Source organism: Apteryx rowi, unplaced genomic scaffold, assembly GCF_003343035.1.
Source record: "Apteryx rowi isolate R43461 unplaced genomic scaffold, aptRow1 scaffold_52, whole genome shotgun sequence".
Lineage (NCBI taxonomy): Eukaryota > Metazoa > Chordata > Aves > Apterygiformes > Apterygidae > Apteryx > Apteryx rowi.
In genome coordinates, this window is record NW_020450783.1 from 3,605,590 (window position 1) to 3,628,668 (window position 23,079).

The 23,079-nt window shown below is 40.6% G+C and overlaps 2 long non-coding RNA genes across 2 annotated transcripts; both read left to right on the forward strand.

Moving 5' to 3' along the window:
- The first annotated feature begins 1,381 nt into the window (after positions 1-1,381).
- LOC112973060 lies at positions 1,382-19,096 on the forward strand. The gene is made up of 3 exons (XR_003255872.1): positions 1,382-12,813; positions 15,582-15,644; positions 19,069-19,096. It is a non-coding gene; the product is annotated as an uncharacterized LOC112973060 (long non-coding RNA).
- Positions 19,097-19,138: 42 nt separating this feature from the next.
- LOC112973059 lies at positions 19,139-21,538 on the forward strand. The gene is made up of 2 exons (XR_003255871.1): positions 19,139-19,221; positions 19,328-21,538. It is a non-coding gene; the product is annotated as an uncharacterized LOC112973059 (long non-coding RNA).
- Positions 21,539-23,079: the final 1,541 nt, after the last annotated feature.

Genomic DNA, 23,079 nt, shown 5'->3' on the forward strand with positions numbered 1-23,079 from the left:
AAATAACAAACTATGACTATAGTTAAAACACAGTTTTCATGTTTGAGTTTTAAAAGCTTAATATAGTTTAGAGAGGAAAAAATTTAAGCAGTTTAAATTAAACTTTTTTAAAAGTTTAAGCTTAGCTGTCAACAAATACAGGAGAAAATTATATGTATTTTTATATAAGTATAGCAAAAAAGTTTCATTAACCAGAAGTAGTTTATTAAAATCACAATAAAATAGGGCAGAACTTGGGGACATTGCTGGGGCAGGGGGCCTTCAAAAGTAACTGTATGTTAACAGGAAATACAGTTGGTTCCCTGTTGCTGGAAGACTTTAAGTCAAGTTTGGACTTCATAGTAAAGTGGGAGGTACAGTGGTTACGGGGCAGCTTTTTTTGCAGGAGTTACCCAGCAGTTTGTACTGGATGTTCGAGTTACAGCCTTTCTTAAGCTTGAAATGTAAAACTCTTTATAGAAACTACAAAGCAGCAGCACTTGAGGGTCTATTTCATCTCTTAACTGAAGCAACATCTGTCAGAACCACTTGTTGGCTTGGACTGGAGTTTCATCCATGAGTTACAAGGGAAGAACAGGGAGAGGAGGAAAAGACTGGGTTTTTTTCTTTGGTTTGTTTGCTTGTTTTCTCTCCTCTAAAGGCAACGAAAGTGGGAATTTGTGCTGTTTGGCTACAGTGAATTCAATCACATTAGTAGCTCATACCAGCATGAAGGTGGACAGAGAAGTGTGCTGTGATTCCAGCTTGGTTAGTCCAAGGTGGTAAGAACTGTGTCAGGAGCAACATGTGGAGTTTTCATTTGTTTGGAGGGTTGTTTTGCCTGTTATGTTACTCTTAACATACAGCGACATCGAGTTTATGGCTAGACCCATTGTAACTTATTTTCTCATTAGTTCCACTGTCCATGATGGCACCTGAACGGCCTGGTGCTGAATTCAAACAGGGTGGATAATCTGCCCTCGATTTGGAGGTGGCAGTTGAAGGATGTTGGGATTCATCCATCCTCGGGTTCTTAATGGCAAATGGAGGCTTATGTGGCCAGACTGCTTCCAAAACACTGATTTCTTGAGTGAATCCTGTCCGCAATGTCTGCATAAATTTTGTCTGTAGCCTCCTGGTTTTCAAAGGGACTTCCATGTAATTAGAAGCATGTTTTAAAAATATATATATCCTAGGGTAAGAGTGTAGGAGTGCTGTCTACTGAAGTTAATTGAGGCTTTGTGCAGTGCATCCTGCATGTGCCCTTTGGCATAGGAGTGTGTGTTTGTGGGTGTTGCTTGTCTGGGCAGCGGGGTGGAGGTGGGTGTTGGTGGGGGGCAGCACCTGCCTTGGTGGGGGGCAGCACCTGCCTTGGTGGGGGGCATGCAGGTCGGACAGGCGGTGGCGAAGCTAGGAAGCTCCACGGAAACAACCTGCTAAAAGTGCAGTATTTCCAGCAGACACAGGTTGGGAAGAGTGAGGACCTCCTTCCTTGTAAGGTTCCATCTGTGGTTTGGGGAATTGAAGAGAATTAAAAGTCCATTGTAAATTCAATCTAAGATAAGACGGGAGAAGCAGAAAGGCAGAAAACATTGTTGAGCCAACTGCAAATGGAAGACTAGAAGCAATGAACTAGTGTCATCTCCAGACTCGCTAAGAAGAGGGAAAAGTGTAACAAGGTCAAAGAATATATAAGTTTAAAAGTGCATCAGGAGAGGGATTGGGAACAGGAGATTCAATGAAAACACAAATTACTGTAAAGCAAGCAAATCTGACTTCAGAGTCTGTTACCTAGAAGTCTGAGACACAATAGCCTTTTTGTTTGAAGCCTTTATTTTACAAAAGGAGTAGCAAATGTTTTATTATACCTTTGCAGTTGAAAAGAGGTTGCTGCTATTTTCAAGGTGAGTATGGGGCTGGAAAGTAAGTACAAAGGGAAATATTTCTCGGTCATCCAGGGAGATAAGGAATGTATCCTTAGGTTCATGTTGCTAATACTTTATGTTCAAAAGTCAAAGCATGTCTCTGTCATGTAAAAAGGTAGTTTGAGCTCTTATGGTTAAATTCAGATGTGTTCAAGGCTTTCTTTTCCTAGCAGTTGCATTGGTAAGAGGCTGGATGGACTCTGAAAATTCTAATTTTTGTGTACTCATTTTTTCTGGAGGTGGTATGCTAAAATATTACAAGATTAATGAATCTTGTATGGTATGGTAGTATGGTTCTAATGATAGAAGCTCATGCCATTATAAGGAAAATCTGTGCTTCACATATGAGAACTTCCTCTAACCAGGTTGAAGCAGGTGCTTGTAGCATAAGGAAAATAAAACAATTGGAGAAAAAGGTCTTGTTAAATTTGGTGATAAATGAAAGCTCTAACTTTGGAGTTGTGGGAAAGCATGAAGCATTAAGAAATTCCAGGATACAAAGTTCACTTAATTCAGGTTAGACTAATTATGAATCACTGTGGTTCTATTGGAGTATACACTGGCCTTCCTTTTCAAAGAAGGGTATGAACTGTAGAAACTGCAGACTGCATGGTTTTACTGGAGTTGTATTTACTCTCTGTATTAGAAAGAGGTAATAATGACAGTGTCTGGGATATAGTAACTAGTAAAAACTGGAGTAAAGAGCAAAACTGAAGTAATAATTTCTCTTTTCCACAGAGCTTTTACAGCAAATCTCTAGTAACTTCCTGAGTTTGTGCCTTGCAAGTAATCCTGCTGTAAAACCAGCATCTGATGCGCCTGTGAGACTTGTATGCTTTGTTCGCTGTTGCAAGCTGTGCGTATTCGCTCTTCTCTTGTAACAGGTCACTCTTTTGGATGGCTTTGCACTATTAGGTGAGGTTTGTAGCTGCATTTATTTTGCTTGTTTATAACTTTCCCCCTACAGGCAAGGTGGCAAAGTTGTAGTAACAGCTTTGTCCCTGCTTCCCCTGTGTTTTTGTGTGTGATTTCCGTTCTCTCTCATCCTTCAAGGCCTTAGGTGGGATGAAGGCCAGTTTATCATGGTAGCTGTTGGCCTCTGAAGGTGTACCAAAATGAGCCAAGGCCTCAGTCCAAAAATACTGATGTTGGATGCAGTGCTACATGTGAGAGAAATAACATTTTCTTATTGCACTACTAGTACTCTGGCTCAGTTGCTTAAGCAAGATGTAAGTTAGTAAGCTGGTATGGACAGCTAATGTGCCAGAGCTTCACATCTCTCTGACAAGATGACCAGAGGAGCTGCAAAACCTTCTGGTTGYGACAGCAGTTCTGTTCCTGCTGCATGTCAGTTGTTCTGCAGAGTGGGGGAAAATGCAGGCACCGAAAGGGGAAAGATTATCCTTATTTCTATTAACCTTTGCTCTAAAAGATTCCACTCTGTTTTGCTCTCAGCTGCTGCTTAAGAAAATACTTTTTCTTTTTTCTTCAGAAAGATAGTAGGAGAATACAAGACACTTCATCAGGTATTTTGTACAAAATAACTAGTCTGGTTATCTAATGCTTAATTCTAGAAAATTTAATATGAGAAAACGAAGTGGTACAATGACAAATGTCTTGGCAGACATTGCACTCTTCTTTTCCTGAATAGATAAGCCATTTAATTCAGCTGGCAAGCCTCCAAAGGAGAAAATACTGTGCAGCTGTCAGCCTCTAGGGCTTCCAGGAAGACTTTGTGATTAATCTGTATATTGATCTTTTACTTAAAAATGTAGATAAACTGTCTGTACTGATCAGACAGGAGTTGGTAGCAGTGCCTTGAGGCAGGGACAGCAGAGGAAGTTTGTGTCCTTCTGAATTGGCATAAATGCTGTTGCTCAGCGGCTATGGCTCTTTTACTGGTTCTTCTGTGGATTGCGGGTACGCTGATCATTCCACACAACCAAAATGAATTTGAACTAAGACCTTTAGAAGCAAAGGCTAAGGCTGTCTGCACTTCTAGAATGGTATGAATCTTAACTCCTCCACCTTCCCCCAGCTCCTACCGAGAGACAGTTGTCTGAGAATAATGTTCCATCCTTTGATTTAGTGGTAATTACTTGTGTTAGCTTGCAGGAGATAAAAATCCCATGATCCAGTTCACTGGGCACCATTTCAATGCAATGAACACAGTCTGTTCCCCAAAGCATTTATGGTCATCTCAGTTGTATTTATGTGGCTGCGCAGGAATAGAAGAAAATGCGCAGTTCATGAAAAATGACTTTACTTTTAGCCAGAAATTTGATGGGCTAGCAAAACTGCAGCAAAGCTTTTATTGGGAGCCGAAGTTTTGTCTGAATCGATCTCAGTAAGAGATGTAAGTCATGGGATAGTGGGCTTTTTGCATTTCTATTCAGCTTGTATTTCTCATTCCCTTGGGGCACAAATAGAATTAGCCAACATACCTGGAATTTTGTTTCATTAAATTGTCTTGGGGGAAAAAAAGTTAAATTACTTCTACAAGTTATTCAAAAATCCTGAAGGAAGCAATGTTCTAAGAAATGCAGTTGTTTGGTTTTGCAGTTGTTATTCAAACTTTTCTTGTGATATTTTTCTCAGAAAAAGATGGTGATGGGAGAGGATGTGTTGTATTATCCAGGAGGAAAAACGGAACGTCTTCCTTTCTGGACCATCAGTGAAGTGAATTAACAGTGATGGTAGATTGGTGCCATCCTGTGTCTGGTCTAGGTGGGATGGTGTAGTGATTTTTAGACTTGCACTTAGTACATGAAGACCTGCAATTCAACAGCCATTACCTTAATGCAGATATCGTGCCTCTGCTGTCTCACCATTGCAGTGGTGATGAGTTAGCATCTAGGAAGGATTCTAGTACTTCTGCAGATACCTAGACCACGTTAACATTTAGAGAATGGAAATCTAGTATGTTTCATGCAGTTGCATTCAATCTTAAAAGACTTTTCCGGTTAAGTGTTTAGCTGTTTGTTGCAGATAATGGTCAGAAGCTCCAGGTTTTTTTCTGCTCCTGGCATATTCTCTGTTGGCCAACTCTGTTTCCAGGAAGACAATGTTGTCATGCTATTTCTTTAAATACAACTCTGGTAATTAAAAATTTGCAATAACTTTTACTGGTGTCAGGACCACTATCAGGAAGCGGCAACACATAACTTATTAACAGATGTCTCTTTCATACAACCTGCTCCCCGTCTTTCATTTGAAGTTTAGCTTCTGCGTGCAAGTTACTAAAAAAAAATGCTTTACAGTAGGCCTAAAGAATTGTTCAGAAACTTAACACAGACACGTGCGACAACTAGCTTGCATTTGCTGGTAAAGTACCACTAATGTTGCTTGTCATGTTTACGTGGAGGAAAAAAAGAACATCTAAGGTAGTAACTCATGCCTTGGTAAGCATTAATAGTACTGTTTCTGGGCTTGAAGTATTAAAATCAAGGGGTGAGGGGAATTAATGAAGACAACGTGTCTTTTTGAACACATTCCCCTTCATCTTTGGCTCTAAAAGCAGTGTGGCAAAGGATCTAAACGTAATCAGTCGGAGACATGGCAGGTGAGACTATATGAATCACGTTTTGCTTTCCTGGAGTGTGTCAGCTCTACATTATAATTCTGATCAGAGAATGTTCTTTGCATGGTAAAATGGGGGTGGGCGAATGTTGGGTTACTGACTGATCTCAGGCCTTGCACTGGCAGGTTATTTACCGTCATAGCAATTGGTATTCCAGCGCCAGACTACAGGTTTGAACAGCTGTCCTCACCAAGAGTTTCCACAGACTGATTTACTCAGTTTCCTGTGTTGTAAGAGCCCCCTCCCTGTTTTGATGTCTGAAGGTCGCTGAGACGGCCAAGTGTTGAAATAAAACCCCAGTTCTTACTGAAATACTGGGTGGAAGGGGTATTTGAATGCATTTTTTTTCATTTTTCAAAGCAAGGTCCTTTCAAAATTAAAAGTGAATCTATGGCAACTATTTTTAGATTGTTTGCTACAACTGAAGATCATTTATAAACAACCTGCCTTATCAAACTCTTCAAATATTAAAGAGTTAATTTTGTTTTTTAATGTAGGCAGAAGTAGGAAGGAATCATCTTTGTCTTTTGGAGAGCAATTCAAGTTTTATAAAGGCAGCAGGTATGCTAAGTGTTATTGTTTTATAGATATGTTATTTTATAGGTTTGAAGGCCAGAGCATATTACCTCATGGTTTACAACAGTGCTGGATTTAGGGCAAAGGCCAAGTTGGATGAAAGGTACAATGCTTATTACATTGGACCTTACCTTACAAAAATAGTCAAATTTCATGGTCTTTTCTGCTGTGCAGACTGAAAATGTATCTATGAGATAGGTCTGGCTTTCTTGCTTATACCAGCCACTTGTAAAGAACGCTTTCTTATGAAAATAACTGTGTATGGTTGCAAAAAAAAAAAGTGAAAATCAATTATTAATAGTGTTTTCCAACTGCTTATTTAGATCATGACTTAAAGTAGAATTACTTGAAACATCATGGGAGTCCTTAGAAATATCAACTGTAGTCAGTACTTAGGATCAGATTTTAATTTAGTTACAGGGTAAGCATATGCCCTGTTTGTTCTTTGGCATACCCAGCGGAACAAGGAATTCCCGTAAAAGGTGGGGAATTTTTAGCAGACTTCTGTTTGTGTATAATTGAGTCGTGTCTGGAGCAGCATATAATGCCACAGAGCTTTATGGTCATAATTAGGTATGCCATTTGTCCTATTTATATGTACATATGTAACACTAAACAAGCACCAGATGTTGCACTATAATATCAAATAGGAAGAGAAAGGAAAACTAGCAGGGTAAGAAATGAGCTGAAATATGTTTTAAAGAACAGAAATTATAGGACCAGCTAGAGCATGTTTGGCAAACTGAATGAATGTCCCTTGAAAGAAAGCAAYGTAATCAAGGGTGTAAGGCAGAGAAGAGAAGCTCTGACAGGAACAAAGAATAAAGAATCCCTCAGCTGCTGCCCTTTAAGAAGGAACGATAGGGATAAATATTGGAAGGAGTAAAGTTAAACCCTTATGATAATGACAAGGGTTTATCTAACCAAGACCTGCGTGGAACCTTAGCAATGGAGGGAAGAAGAAAGGGCAGAGCTAGTGAATCCAGGAATAACTCATCCTACCAGAGCAGCAAGGAATTATGAATGCTGGAAAATGGGGAGACTTCCAGCTGTAAAGAAAGGAGTTAGCAGAACAGTCTTGCAAAAATCATAAGTGAAAAATTTAGTACATTAATCTGCCATACTAAAAATATAAACATTGAAAAGCAGAATAAGCATATACTGAGCTCAGTAAATGTTAAAATAAGTGTTTATACCTCCTCCGGCTATGCAAAAAAGTAGTGGATTGTGGCCAAAGGCCATATTTTGTGAAAACTGACCTGACAATTATGGTTATATTAACCAGCTGTGGTGAACCTTTCCTTAGAAAAATAACAAATGTGTATGGATTGAAACAGGATTAACAGCAGGTATTAACATCTGCTGCTGTTCTAACTTATGATTTTAAAATGATGACTTAAAGTGCTTCAAATAAATGTCGTCCATAGTGCGTGGGACATGGCACAGTCAGTTGTAGTCCTGGCCTATGATAAGAGGGTAACTTAGTTACAGGCTCAACCTCTGCCACAGCCGTATTGTTCCTTAGCGTATATATCATGACAAAGCCCTGTTGAAGAGCAGGGAGCTTTTAACAAAAGGGTGAGTAGATACTAGTTTCTTTAAAAAACAAACAAAAAAATCCCCCACCACCTTAGAGCACTCTTGACCTTTCCACTCATAATTAGGCATACTGTGAAATATTTGGATGTATTCATTGGTATATACAGAGCAAACACAAGGCCCATTTAAAAATAAAATCGCAGCTGTGGGTCCTGGAGTTTATGGTTTTCAGCAAGGCACTTCATGGGAATTGGTGTGGTTACAGGCAGGTGAATGCTGTTGCAGTAGGTTGGGCGGATGGTGGGCCGTGCTGGGACACAGGAGAGAGCTGCCGTGGGGAAAGCGTGGGTTTCCTGGGGGGAAGGCGAGTGCAGTTCTGGAGAGAGCAAGTTCAGCTTGATGGCAAGATTAGAGCTGATGAGAGCAGACATTTCTTACTCACAAGGGAAAGCTTTTGGCTTATAAAAATTCAAAAGCTAACTGAGTCCAGCTCCAAGCCAGAAATGCTCAGCTAGTGTCAAGTTAGAAACCATATGCTTTAACTTGGGAATGCTACTGTTCTGCCCCTTGCCTCCATTTTCCTGGCTGGCCGAGCTTTCCACCTGACAGCGTGTTCGTTGCTTTTTGCCCCATAGCAGCCTCCTTGCTGAGTTGCTATATGCATCGGTAGGGTTTCTAACCACAGTGTTTCATGAGACGTAGCTTGAATGGATAGTGTGGCCATTCAATGAACAGGAAACTTCCTGCTTGAACTTCCTCTCCCGTGAGGACTAGGGGATGCGGGCGCTCAGCGATGGCAAAGGTTACAGGCAGACTGTGTGAAGTAAAGGTGAAGGATCCAACTGTATAAGCCTAAGGATAACTTATCTTGGAAAAGGTGATGTGTTTTCAGCAGAATGGAGAAGGCTGTAGTTGCTGGACATGCTGGAGAAGAGAAAATAAAGAAGCTGGCTGTTCTACTGTGCTTTGAAAGAGGTTGCTGATCCCCTCTGGTCGGAGGGCAGCTAATGCTTTGCAGATAAAGTCCTACTGCTCGTTCTTGTGTGCACCTTAGTTGTAGTGGCAGCCTCCCTTACTGGCAAGCGGACTTGGAGGTTCGTGGGCAATTTTTGGACTCGTCTGCCAAAGTCCTTTGCGCTCTTCTGGGACAAAAGGTTTTAGACAAGTGGTTGACTGGCTTCTCTAAAAACAGAACAAGAAATGCAAGAGCAGGCTTTACGGGCAGAAGAGGGGTGAGCAGTTTAAAACTGCTCTCCTGGGCAGATAGCACAGCTTCCTGCCGCCTGCTCTTTTTCCCCCCTGTGGCGTAGCTGGGTGTGCAGGGATAAGGAAAGGAGGCAGGTTCAATCACGGTAGCTGGCAGGCTTTGGTTGCTGCAGAAGGGGAGACCTAGCAGCAGCCTGTGTCTTCTGCTCGGAAGACAAAGGGGACCCTCAAGTAGCGCTTGCTCGCTTCTTGCTCAGGGCAGATGGTAAAGTTGCGGTCTAGTCATTTCTATTTAGGAAAACAAGTCGTTGTAAACACTCCTATTGCCAATGTTCTGTTGTAAATATTTCAGAAGAAAAATATTTTTTTTCTTTGAGGTAGATGCTGGCAGCAGCTGTAATGCATTTAACATTCCAGCAATCGTCCAGTTTAATTAAATGAATGTAACTGGAAGTGTCAATAGCCATCTTGTGATGAGATTCTCTTCTGTAACTGATATCCAGTATTACCTGCTAACTTCCTTTTCTATATTAAGCTATTTTTTTTGTACGCAGGAAAGGAAGGCAGCGGTGTTATTCAATGTTTTAAAGACCTGTATTCCTTGGGGATAAAGTCGTGGTAGGTTTGAGTTAATATGTACCTTCTATGAGATTTCTTTCATCTGTACTTCACTTTCATGTTTAAGGAAGAAAGCTGTTTGGGTGAGGCAGCTGCCATTTTAAGAGGCAGAGCTGAGATGTGACTTGAATTTCTTTTCTGTTGTCTTCCTGATATCAACAGAGTCATTCTTAAGGAAAAAAAGATAATAGTTCGTTCTTGGCAGAGAAGAATGGGAAGATTTGAGTGTCAGTGAGTTTCAGAAATAACCACCTTAGAGTCAGTGAAACTAAAATTATTTTTGAGATTTAAAAAAAAAGATGGCTTTAATAGATCAGAATAGGTAACAAGTTTTAACATGAGAATTTTGACCATTTCTCATTAGAGAGGCTACACTTTGATTTCCAATATTTATTTTGTGGGTTACTGTTAAAGCATTCTGTTCACATGATTATTACCTACATATGATTATGCTAAGTAACGAAGTTAACTTTTTTGCCAGTAAATCAGGATTTTTTTACCTTTTTCTTCCAGCAAACCAAAGCAATACAGCTCTTGAAAAATATCTTTCAGTCTTCTGTTCAGTGTACAGTTTTTATCCCTAACAGATAAAGCAGAGTTAATTGAACTACAAGTATATGTAGTGATACATCACAAAACACATGGAATAATCACCACAGTTATTCCCTCTCTAGCTTTCAGACTCCATGCACTATCCCTGCTGCCCCATCTTTCCCAGACATTTTGGGAGGATTTCAGTTTCAAAAAACAAACAAAAAAATTTGGCCTGAGTCCACTCAGTAGAAAAGTCCTCACTGACTTTGACAAGACCAAAATTTAAAACAAGATGTGATTTCTTAGCTTTTACAGGGATAACAATTACATATAGTAATTAAACACTTCCAGATTTAAGTGAGATCTGATTCAAATTCATGGGGTAGTAGACTAMACTCTGTGGAATTAGTGGGGGGTTTTGTTTTGTTTTGTTTGTTTTACTTTAGCTCTCAGATATATTGAAAATGTCTTACTGCTAACAGCTAGGCTCCTTTTGCAGTGTTAATTATCTCCCTGTATTGTGCAATGTCCTCTTATATACATGAGCTTGCCTGGAATTTTCCCAGTGCGATGGAGATAAAATACTGTAGTTTGAGGTACTTACCTGCCTGAGCACTACCATTATTCAAGCAGCCTGATCGAATGTTGCAGAGAAATGACTCTCCCACCTGTCCTCTCTCCTGCCTTTGAACATGTTGGATGTTCTGCTGATCTTAGCAACTAGGATGACTAGCCTGTGATGTTTCCCAGCATGTTCTACATGCTCAGTTTAGGCTGAATTTTTTGGTTTTTTGTTTTCTTGGAAAAAGATCATGTCTACTTGCTCTGTCTGTGCAAAGATTTGGCTTATCCAGTGAGAAAGTTTCTGTATACTGGAGATTCTGAAGGAAAAGATGAAACAAATGGCAGAAAACTGCGTTGTTTCTGTCCTCTTAATTTAATTGCTAGTAAGGAGACAATTGCAAGGGCTGCGTGCTGAACTACACCCTCAGCAAAATTTGACTACCTGTACTATCCCTTCTTGTGTTCCTAGTGCCTTTGCTGACAGTGAATACCACCTAGCCGGCTTTTCTTTTTAGTTAATAAAACTTGACTTAATATCTGGAAGAATTTAAATAGCTTGGCAGGTCACGTATCCTATTTAAAATCTCATTTTCTTTTCCTCTCCCTATCTGCAGCTTTGCTGTCAGGGTTGTACAGGAAGAAGAGGTAACTATCATTGTCTTGATGAGAGTATCATTTAGCCTAGAAAACTGAGAATTTCAGTCTTGATTTTGTGTGGTGTAGTTCCCTATRCAGGAGAGTCATTTGCCACCCTGTTAAAATCAGGTGAGTACTTTCCTGAACAAGAATGGACAAAAAAAGGCACTCAAGGCTTTTCCTAATTTGAGGTGGGAAGGACTGTGCCACAACTTCCACAAATGCATGTTTGCAATGCTTTAGCCACAAATCAAGCTGTCTGTTAAAATAGAAGTTTACTGATGGAACTGAAAAGATTGTTCCAGGAAAGCCATTCAGAAGAGATTCAGCTGTAATCAACTTAGATTTCATCCTGTATTCTAAGCTTATGGCTCAAATATTCTTCCCAGTTCAGAGTACATCTGAAGTAATTTAATGTTTCTGTTGGTGCGCCGAAGTCCTAAATTTGATTTAGTTAATAAAATGGATTTTCTAGATGTTTCCAAGTCAAAAACACTTCCTATAGTACTTCTGGTTTAAATATAACTATTTATATTTTAAAAACATAAAAACAAATCAAATTTGGCTATGCTAATGACTGTTCTACCATTAGAGGGGAGTATAAAAATTCTCTACAAATTATAGGATTGATTCTCTATTAACTGGCAAATATTTTGCTGATTTTTAAAAGTGCAAGATTAGGCTTATGTCTGTATGTTTGTACTCCTGATAAGAAACCCAAGAACAAAAGCAGCACTAAAGCTGTCTTGTCCTTTTTTTTTTTCCTTTTTATTGACTGAACTGTAAGAGTACTTTCTGAGAGGCTTAGCAGTGTTATGAACTGGAAACCATACCATGTTCTGAGGTGTGCTAATGGTAAGGCAGGACTGTTCATAAAGTGCTTTGAAGATAATGCTATCTGTAGCACGTGTTGTTACTAATTTTCATCTTACAGGCTTGGTAATGTCAGCTTTGGCAAAAAAGACTATTGGGCATTAGCAAATCTCACAATATTTGGACATCACAAGGTAGCAATGTAGAAATACAAGGGTGTTTTTAGCTAAAACTGGTAGATAAAGGGATGACCTGATTGGAAGGTTGGCAGTCCGGCACAAGAAGGAAACCAAATCCAGAACCTCAAATGTGAAACCTCTGAATTTCAGTACGTGTGTGGTGGGGGTGTACCTGCATGCTATATGCTAGCGTGAAACCTCCTTTCCCACTGCCATTTCAAGCATGAGCAGCTTGCAGATACCGCTTGTACCTCAGAGGCTGCCTGACTCTCATAGCTTATTCTCCCAGTTGGGAACCAAATCTTTTCAGAATAAGCTGGTGGTGCCAAACCTAAATTCCTGCCTGATGTAGGAGACTGTCAGCTCTGCAGCTCATCCCTGCTTGAAAGAGTTTTTTAATACATTCTCTCTGAACCTTGGTACTGTGTCGAATTTGGTGGACTTCTTTATCTTGACTGTTAAAAGGAGTCTCTAAGAGACTTCATTATCCAGGTATGATAGATACTGAGAAGTTAATAATAAACTACGGGTTTGTTTTGCCTTTTCCAGTTACCTGTCCACACAGCTTCATTTTTCATAGTGCTTTCTGCCTTTGCAAGCACTCAAAAGAGCACATGAGGTGACCTAAGGAAGCTGCTGTAGAACCACAGGACCCGGCTGTAAGGTGAGACTGTGCCTCAGAGCATCCCTTTACTCTGATACTCAAAGCCGGGCTCTCCACATTAACTGGAAGGACCCTCTCTAATGTAAGTTAATTGCTGCTTGATTTGTGAGTCAACTGTTTCTTCTAGTAGGGAGGGCTGTTTCTTTCCATCCCTTGAAGTGCAATACAAAGGCCAAATCTCCACCCATCCTGAACACAGCATTCCTTCCGATCTACCTTATAAAAACGTAAGGTTATGCTGGAGGCAGACCAGAACGCTGCTTTCGGTCTCATTGGAGAAGCCTCCTGACTAGCTGAAAGGATGAAGCTGCTGGCACTCTGTAGCTTCTTGTTTGTCTTACTTCTGTGCTTCAGCACCTTTATGGYAGAAGGTACAGTACTTTCTTCTAACACAACTGCCTTGTTTCTTTTCCTGTTCTTTCCTCTTGTGATATAAAAATGCTTATTCTCTAACTGTATGCTGATTTAATTCTAGAAAACAGAACTTGGCAATAGAGATGGAAGGGCAAAATTAACTTGGAAAAGAATCTAGAGTTGCCGAATGTGGTTGTGTATCAAAGCTTCATTTGGCTTTCACAGTAGTGTTTCCTCTGCCTTGCAGAGGCCTCTGTTACTACCTGTTGCATGTAGTTCAGCATGATTAATTTCCCTGAAATAATCCCTCCCCTGAAAAGAATTCCTGTTATTTTTTCAGTAGATATCCATTTGACAATATAAAAATATTTCTTGCTAATCAGGAAATACCTTAATGGATAAAGTTGCTGTCCTTGTGGAACAAGAGAGTATGAAGCTAAGTCAGATACCCAGAACTGGAGTAAATGAGTTCTTTGCTGAAGAGCGTGTGGGAACAGCTCTTCTGACCCTCAGTCAGAAAAACTGTTGCCCCCCCCACCCCCCGATGCTACATGTTTTAATTACTGTATTACTTTGTGCCACTCAGCATTTTGCAGTATTTGAATGCACAGAGCTTCACAAAGCAGTTTAAATTTTAAAAGTGGAGTTTTGTCTTTCTACTGCAACGCATCTGGAGATGTCATTCTGGATTTGAAGGGGGCAATGTAGCAGATTTTTGATCTGAAAGGTGTTAACTTCTGTAGCTATCTGTTCAGCTTTTTAATGTTTGATGTTGTAAATCTCAGATGGCATGATTGTTCCATGGTGTTTAGCTTTTACATAGATGTAGAGAATGAATATGAGATAAGGAAAGACAAATAAGCTAAGTGTCCAAAGGTCAGGGGCAGCAGATTTGTTGTGCTTCATATTTTCTAGAAACCTCATAGGAATCATTTTAAGTGTGCATGTGACTGAGGAGAAACATGTAGAAGCTGTCTTTAAGACTGGTCAGATGAGCAGCCCAGTCTTTTTATCTATCCTGTTAGAGCTATTGGCTAGAGCTGTGGTGAGGGTGAGTGAAAACTAGGGAAATATCAGTGTGTATGTATATACCTGAAGTGTTTCTGCCCCCTTTGCATTTTTTACTTCTATTCAGGCTTCCCAGGCCCCTTATGGGGAACTTGAGAAGAAATGGTGCAAAGGGAGTTGGAGAAGGATAGCTAGATGAGTCTTCAGGAGCACAGAAGGAAGGATAGGAGAAAACCACCCCTGATTAAAAACCCAAATCAAAACATGCAGGTTCCTGCAATGATGTTCCCTTCTGTTAGTGTGCATCCTAGAGGTTTAGCCCTTCCCTGTGTCAGAAAGGGGAGAGGAAATGTGCAAAGGACACTATCTGCAAACACACTGACTGGAACACAGTTTCAGTAATGTGCGTGAGGTTGCCAAAGCCTCTTAAGCATGTGAGTGTGCTTGAGTGCAGCTGGAGCAGAAGTGTGAGGGAACAGCCTGGGAGAAGCTTTAGCCACCTCTTACTGCTCCTTGAGAAAAATACCCCTATTCCGATTGGGGTTGGCTAAGATAAATCAACCCTTTAACACTCAGCCAAGCACCCTCACCCAAACCTACTTATGCCTGCAGTTGAAGGCATTGCCCAGCGTCTGTCCTTCTCTTCTCGTCTGTGTAGTTCTCTCTTGCCTCAGTGCAGCGTTACCCGCTCTAGCTGCGGTAGAAGTGCCTGGCTGTGYGTCTTGTCATTTGAAACCTGTTAGATCGGAAGGAAGCAACACTGGTAAGAAACCCCAACCTCCTAGGATGCTAGAGCAGCTGCCATCGCTAGCYGCAGCTGTAGAGCCATGCCACCAAGATTACTGGAAACACTGAGCCTATGTGAGGATTCACTGCTCGCAGTCCTTTCTGCTCCATGGTCGCTTTAGAACTGACCTTTCTTTTCTAATGTAGCCAACACTCTGTATCCAGCGTTCAGTATGCAATCAAAGTCTCTTATTTAGATCTAGTAGGCAGGGGATAGTAACCTATTCTACACCCCTGTGCATGTGGCTACACAGTCTCTCTCTCAATAATTTTTATACTTTTCATTAAGTAATTAACTATAAAAACAGTGCAAAGTCTGTTTATTGGGTTAAGGCAGTTGAAATTCATCGACTGTGAAAATCTCCACAATTTGTCTAATGTAGTGTATCCACTAGCAATGATGGGAAAGAAAAATTCATTCCTGTTCTGTCCTACGGATAAGGCTATATGCAGTAATGAAAAATCAGTCATGATGATCCTTTGTTTTGCAGATCTCTGTTCAAGGATTTCAAATGTAAAGCAATAGCCAAAATGTCTGAGGAGTTTAACCTGCTTGGTGAATGCACACAGATAACTGCATCCTCTGTCTCCATTGGTAATATATTATTTTTCACCCTTAGGTCGGAAGGTTAGAAAAATCTGCTGCTCAAAACTAACCAAACTCAACAAAAAAGCACAGAAAGGTAATATCCACATTTTTGATTCATCTATAATGGTAAAAATTTGATGTTACTTTGTTTTTTCATCTGTAAACTTCACAGAATTTTCCACATTGGTGAGAATTACCTTCGTTGTACCACAAAAATAACTTTTTCTCAATCATCCGATGCATCAGTGTTTGGATTGGGAAGAAATGCRAGTAGGGAAACCGTTTAATGCTCACCATGTAAAACAATCAGAGAAGCCTGATAGTCTGAAAACATACTGTTCATATCAGTTCCTGCTTTGTAGAAGATATTGCTTTTCTTTTGAGGGCAGGAAAAATAATATCATACTGTGGTTCCTTATTCAAAAGAATAAGGAGAACCCGCAAAAGTGAAGAGCTTTGTGGTGGCTTTCCTTGCTCCTTTATGTCACCATCTATTTGTGACTGCATCCGTCTCCATATCTTATGAGAGAACAACCAAAGTGTGATTCTGTAAATTCAAAAGAAAAAAAAAAAAATCAAAGTTTGTTCAGGGTTCAAGAACTGCCTGAGGTAGACACCCCTGCTCAGGACAGACTCTAAGGACTACACAAGTAAGAGTACACTTGCATTCAAGTACTTTGGAGCTATTTTTAGGCTGTGTTCCCTGGCTTGAGTGAGTGAAAGGCAAGGGCCACCCTCTAGTCTTTCAAGACCACCTGTTCTTAATGGGGAATGCAGAAAAGCCATAGTCTTTAAAGTGAGGGCAAAGTATTTTGCTTTCTAAGTAGCCTCATTTTTGGTAGGAACTTCAGATGGTGCATTTGTGCTTTCATAAAGCCTTGATCATAGTTCACTTTTTTCCTTGTTTCCTACCTGACTGGTGCCTCACTGAGAGCTGGGAGTTTGATGCAAATACTTCCAACTACAGGCTCAGGGTTCGCTCTTTGTGTACCTTCTTTTGTTTACATAAAACATTCTGGGTACCTGCACAGGCCTGCAAACAGCTCCATTTGCCTGGCTCTGTAGAAAGCAAAAGCAAGGAAGCAAGGTAAGTCATTTGGGACTTAACTTAGCTTCTTGTTCAGAAGGACAGTAGAAGAACTAGATCTACTTGCCCAGTTTCTAGTTAGGGCTACTTTTGATAGCAAAAGAAATACTTTGCAGAAAGAATTGCATGCATTTTTTTAAGCAGTTACTGGAACTCCTGTCATCACATCAGTGCTTCCGCTGAATAAATGACAGTTTCCTAAGTAGTGTTAATTCTCATATATCTTACCAAGATGATTCAACACCTGCAGTAGTCTGAAAACACTCAGATTGCTTCTTTCTGTATGTCTGTAGTTTCCCTGGCTTCAGTGACCCTGGTAAAAAGCTAAACCATGAGTAAGTCTAATATTAAAATATTAGATATGCTCTTTAGATATCATTAAATATTACAGTAGCATTTATACATGGATACCATGTATGTTTTGCAGAGTAATAATATTTTAAATTTTAGAAAGTTTCTAACTTCATTAAAAAGAGTTAGCTGGTAACTTTTATTAAACTTTAAAAATATAATATTTGATTGGAAATAGCTTATTTCCCATTGACTTATTTACCCTCTTTCAGCCCTTAATCATAGAACTATTAATTTTGAAACTTCCAGTGAAATAATWTTGGTTCTAAAATACCTTCAGTTCTTTATTCCTTTTTGTATTTGCCTAACCTAGCTGAAATCCACGTTTCTCTACAGAAAAAGTTCTTACAGGCTTCCTTTAGGTGGTGACTATGATCATTCCCTTGCAGCCTGCCAGTGCTTCTCTCCGTATCATGGGCTTTATTTTATGAAAAGCAGAGTCCCATTGATATCGGGGCAGTGAACACTCCACAGGATTATGCCTGTGGTCAGGGGTGTATAGTTTTGTCCTCTTTTCTTTATTTGGCAGATGGAATAGCAACTGAGGGCTTATTCAGCTATGTATTATGTCTTACAGCAAGGGCAGTGTATTCCCAACCCAGCTGCAATGTCACTGGATTACAATACTGCATACACAGAGGTGACTCTTGGCTGGAGACAGACCGTGTCTTATCTGGGCTGAACCTATCACCTTTCCAAAATACTGAGCTTTCATGAGATAAGCATAGCAATTACTTTTCGATCTGAGGGACCTTCCACTGTCCGACAATGTAACAGGTGTTTCAGGCCTTCTTGTGCAATGGGCGTGAGCCCTTCCTGATTAGAAGTGCTTCTAAACTAGAATATCTCCTTGAAAACAGGCCAGCTGTTTCCCATGGGTAAAACACAATGACACTGGTCTCCCAGGACAGTGTTTAGTGCTCTTGTGAGGTGGGGGAAAAATGTGTGAAGAAACCTGTTAAAACCTGTAAATTCACCACAAAGATCTCTTAGAATCCAAAGTGCTGTCCTCTGCTGCAATAATACCTGATGATCTTTGTACCCTGTTTGACTGCTCTCTGGTTCCCTGTGAGCACCTAGCCTACCTCCTATAACTGTCTCTTGTCCCCGGATGCAGCCAAGTCTTCTCTAAATCAGTATTGCCATTTTTTTGCTTCTGTACAGTGCCTATTGGTCTGCTGCGCGCTACTGCTCGTCCCTCAGTTACAGATCTGCTTATATGAAAATGCTTGATCTGAATCTGTTTGACTTCTACTGAGACAGACCTAAAAACAGGCCTAATGCAGCAACTGCCAAAAGCTAAACACAGCAGTGTTTTGTTTCATATTCAGTTCTGGAYTGGAACTGAACGATGTAGGCTTGCATTTTGTAGTAGTATTAGAATTCTGGGTGATGTTTATTTCCATGTTGCTGCTTTTTCTAGGGGAAGGAGTGTTACTTGCTTCCTACACTCTGTAGGCAAGCACAATGTTTTTAAGTGTTGCTCTGTTCTTCCTGCTAGACCTATGCAAAAGTGGTTGCAAAGCTGCTTAAAGGTTAACTCAGTGTGGCTTAAAGAGAGGGATAATCCAACCATACTGGCTACTACTTCTGAAACAAAAACCCTTGTTTCCTAAAACTTAGTTCTTTCTCCRAAGCAAAAATAATTGCTGCCCCAGAAAGCAAATGTTTGGTGCAAATGTCAGCCTATGGTTTCTTTCCAGAAAAGCTGCTATGTAGTGTAATACATTAGCTGTGTAAAGTCTTGACACTAAGACTGGAACTTGGGAGAGTATAGTTCTGCCACTTTGTCTGAAGACCTTCACCTGTCTTGTAGACACTGCCAAMAGCAGCAGCAAGTATCATGGTACCTTCAGTGATTGTGCATCCTCTGCACAGGAAGAGAAGCTGCTAGGATTGAGTCATCTCCAGCAATCTAATGAAGAGAAGATTGCCTCATATCCCTTTTGTTTTCAGCTCACCAGTCACCTAAGCCTGCCCATACAAACAAGGGACAGCTCCACGTATTGATGTTTTGTGCCATTCTAAGCACTCCTGATTAAACATCTTGTTTTCTCTTCTTTCCATCCTTGTTTTACAGGTGTGAATCCCAAAATGACTCTGATGGAAATAAGGAAATATTGCAAGCCTTGTCCTCACCCAGTCCCTCTAGGGATTCCTGGACCTCTTCCGCAGTTGAAATGAGCAGACTCAGAGCAGAGTGAAGGGCATCTGCTTGCCAACGCGTTTCACGGTGCTTTATTTGGTTGAGGGTTCTCCTTTCACAGATTGGTCATGAGTGTATATTATTTTTGTTTGGGAAAAGCTTCAGTTGGTGTAATGTTTATTCTTTCCCTCAGGTGCCTTCATCTTTTTAACATTAGCCCTGGCAGCTAAAGGGTCAGGCAAAGCTGTCTGGCTGCCACTGGACCTTGTGTCAGTTGCATATCATTCATCTGCATCAGTCGGGTGTTTTGCTCCTCAAACAAGGGGGAGAGAAAAGGTAGCTGAAGAGCTTTCCTCAGAATCGCTTTGTGTGTTTGTGGATTGCCTAAAGGGTGGAAAGGGCTGATGTTTTTGTTTCTAGTTATCAATATATACAGTATATATGTATATCTAACCTTTTTCATGTATATTTAACCTTTGTAATGATTTTATATTGACAAAAGGATTTTAGTTGTAGCTAGGTGCATGATGAACTTGTTTCTGAATCCTTTGCTCTCAGTGCTTGGAATCCACTTGGAAGTGGAATTCTAGGAAGTGGGAAAGAGCTCATACTTTAGACAGAGCTAAAAAAACTGGGTTAGCATTTAGTTAACATAGTGTTGGAGGGCCAGATCCAAGTATGGTGGTAAATTTTTTTCCAGTATCTGCCCTGGGGTTTAAATCAAGCCCTAAAAGCAAGGGTGTCTGTCCTTAGCTTCTCAGAAGAATGTTACCAGGTGGTTATTAAACAGCATTCTGAGAAGGTCTTAGGGCTTATTAGATTAAATCTTTTCTTCTCCTGAAGCTAGAGGGCATCTGTTCTTCTAAGGCACCTGAATTGTGATATCACCTCAGAGTAAACAAAACTGAAGCTGGAGCATGAAATAAAACAAATGCTAAGACTGATACCAAAGGTCTGAGTAAGAGCAACAGAAGCTCCTTCTGCTAACATCATAAGCAGTCACAGAGATCTTCATTCATGTCTCCTGCCCTTTCCCTTCTATGTGCTTCTACTTCTATGCCTGTGGTGAGTTCCTGAACCAGAATTATTTGGATGCTAATAAACCTGGCTTTCCTTGTAGTGACTGAGGTGTGGAAAGCTCTTTGCACTCTCAGTACTCAGAGTACTGCTGTTTCCCTAAGATAATTTCCTGTGTGATAGCAATGGTCTCAGTGTCCCTCAGTAATTTGAGGGAGTTAAATGGGGAAAGTCAGGGGCCTGTTATAACCCCCACAGGCAAATGCAATTCCCAAGACTAAAGTTAATGGGCATTTATGTGTGGCTGCACTTTCTTACTGACAGTGTTTCTATTTTAGTGAGCAATTGCACCGATTTCTGGCTCTGCTATTCCTTTGTTATTACTTCTATTGCTTTTGAGATTAGATCTGACCATCAGTTTCCTAATTTTGAAGAGCTGTCCCTGCAAAGCATTTATATCAAAAAAAGAGCTGCAAGTGCTTGTAAGATTTCAGTCAGGAGGTTGGTGAAAGAGCTGTGTTTGAATATTCTGCTGCTGATCTTTRGGCAAACACATTTATTTCTGTTTCATCTTTTGTAGTTCACAGAAGGAATCTGTAGAATACAAATGACAAGTAAATGTAGAATGTATTTTGTGTAGTAAATGGATTGGGAGCAGGGTTTTACTGTATAAGATATGGCCATGTGTGTTTACAGATCTGTATAAAGAATTGCTAACAGGTATGGGGATTCTCTTCTCTAATGTGAAGTTAAACACATTTGTTTTAGATCTGAAAAATGCTATATGTTTCTCTCCCTGCCCCACAAACATCAGTTTCTTCAGGCAAAATGTTCTCTGGGGCTTATGCTATTGCTATCTGAGAGAGAATATCAGCAGTACTACAGAAATACTCTGGGCCTCTTGGATTCAGGGACATCATCTGATGCACTCRTATTTTTACTCACCTAGTTACCAGACTAGCCTCAATATAAGGTAAAAGGGCTATTCAAATGAAAAATATTACTTGTGTGAGGCCCTAGTCTTGACTGAACAAACTAAAGCAGGAACAATCAAGCTATTTCGGCATGGATGTGACTGCTGCTTAAGCAGGCTTTTTGCCTGGCCTGGAGGAACCTGGAGCTCATGTGTCAGCACCTGAAGGTGATTCCTCAACAGAAGTTTGACTCTCATTTCCTGAAGTATTTTCCCCATGTGGTAGAACAGAGCTACAGTCTGATCATGGCTTCACTTAAAACATGCCTGTTCTTCCTTTTTGCTTTCCTTTCACTTCTGTGTATGTCTGGCACTACCTGAGGAGAAAATATATTTACTCAGTGGCTTTTCAAAGTATAAAGCTGTATGTTTATATAAAGAAGTAAATCAAGCTTGTCCAAGCTGACAGATGCATTTGTCTGTATCTTGTGTTCTTGTGTGCATTCAGCTGTTGAGCATGAGAATTGCACAGTTTTCAACTTCCAATAAAGATATTTTTGAAGCATCTCTGTGCCTGCCAGCATAGATGATGGATCCTGATCTGCCCTTTTCAACTGAGTGAGCCATGTGACCCTTATTCCACCAACTGGCACCAAATTAGTCTGTTTGATATGGCCCTGTGACTGGGAATTGTCAGGAGCACAGGAAGAACAGTTGCTGCTGACAGGCACTATTGGGGGCACGGGCAGTTTTGAGGTTTTTCATTCCTTCAAAGTGGCTATTAGAAATAATTGCCCATTCTTTTGTACAAAATGAGCCCAGTTATAATGGGGTTCTTATCTGTTCAACCCTCTAGACTTTGGCCCACAAATGATGTCAAAGTCTGTCTCCAGTTGAAGAATGCAAGATTTTCTCTGGAGAATTTCTGCCAAGCCCAAGTGTGGGCCAGGATGGCAACTTCTTGTGATTACATTTGCTAAGGAAAAACAACCTCCAATCTCAAATAATAGGCTTGTTCATGTGAAACATAAAAGCAGAGGGCTAAACCCTTTCTGTTGTAGTTTTCTCATGAAAGTACTCTTGCAGGATAACTGTTGCTCTCCAAACTCCTCGAGACTTAAGTGGTCGTTGGATCAAGTTTGGAGATGTCTTGTCTGATACCATCCCATCTGTCATTATAGCTAACTGCCACTTCACAGCAAAGTATTGCCAGATGGTGAATGCAGATTGGATTTCCTGTCCACTCCTGACTGAAGTTTATTCCAAGAAGAATTTGTCCAAAGCTTTGCAATGACTTTCTCTCCTCACCTGAAGAAGGTGAGGGGAAAACCCTCTTATGGATCAGTCTTTTGCCTCAAAGCAGCCACCTCTTCCCCTTAGATCTGAGCAGTTGTCTCCATCACAACCAGTTCTTCTGCAGAGCTCATCAACTGTTTAAGTACTAGTGGGAAGCAAAGAGAGCTTCTTGCCTGTGCAAATTAAGTGACGCAAGAAAGAGTGTTAATTCCAGTCCACTTGTGTCACTGGTTCTCGGTAGCCCTTCAGTATTATAGGAGGGCAGGCATTGCTTCGTTGACCAGCTACGCTGATTTTGGAAACACTGGAATCGTTTCATCATACTTCGGCCTATGAGCCTGGAACCAGGCTATGGGCGCAGAAGGAGTGACTTATGTGTTTTCAGTGTGTTCGTGGCAGGAGTCTCTCTGCAGAAAGAGCAGTTGTCTGGAAGTGTATTTGGCCAATTCATCACTCATCCCTTATGCCAGTATGTGTCTGTGTTTCAGAGACATTGCCTGTGAATATCTTCAGGTGTGGGGGATTAATTCCACATTTTCAGTCTRATGCTTCTTCCATGAGGAAATGGATAAGGAAAGGGATTTGCTGTAGGATAAGCTCCTTACTGTCATAATGCCATCTGGCCAGCCTCCCAAAGCATAAGAGAAATCAGGTCACTGTGTCTGAGAGATGCTAAACTGAACGTGGTTTGTCCATCTTTTGCAGCCCGACACACTCAA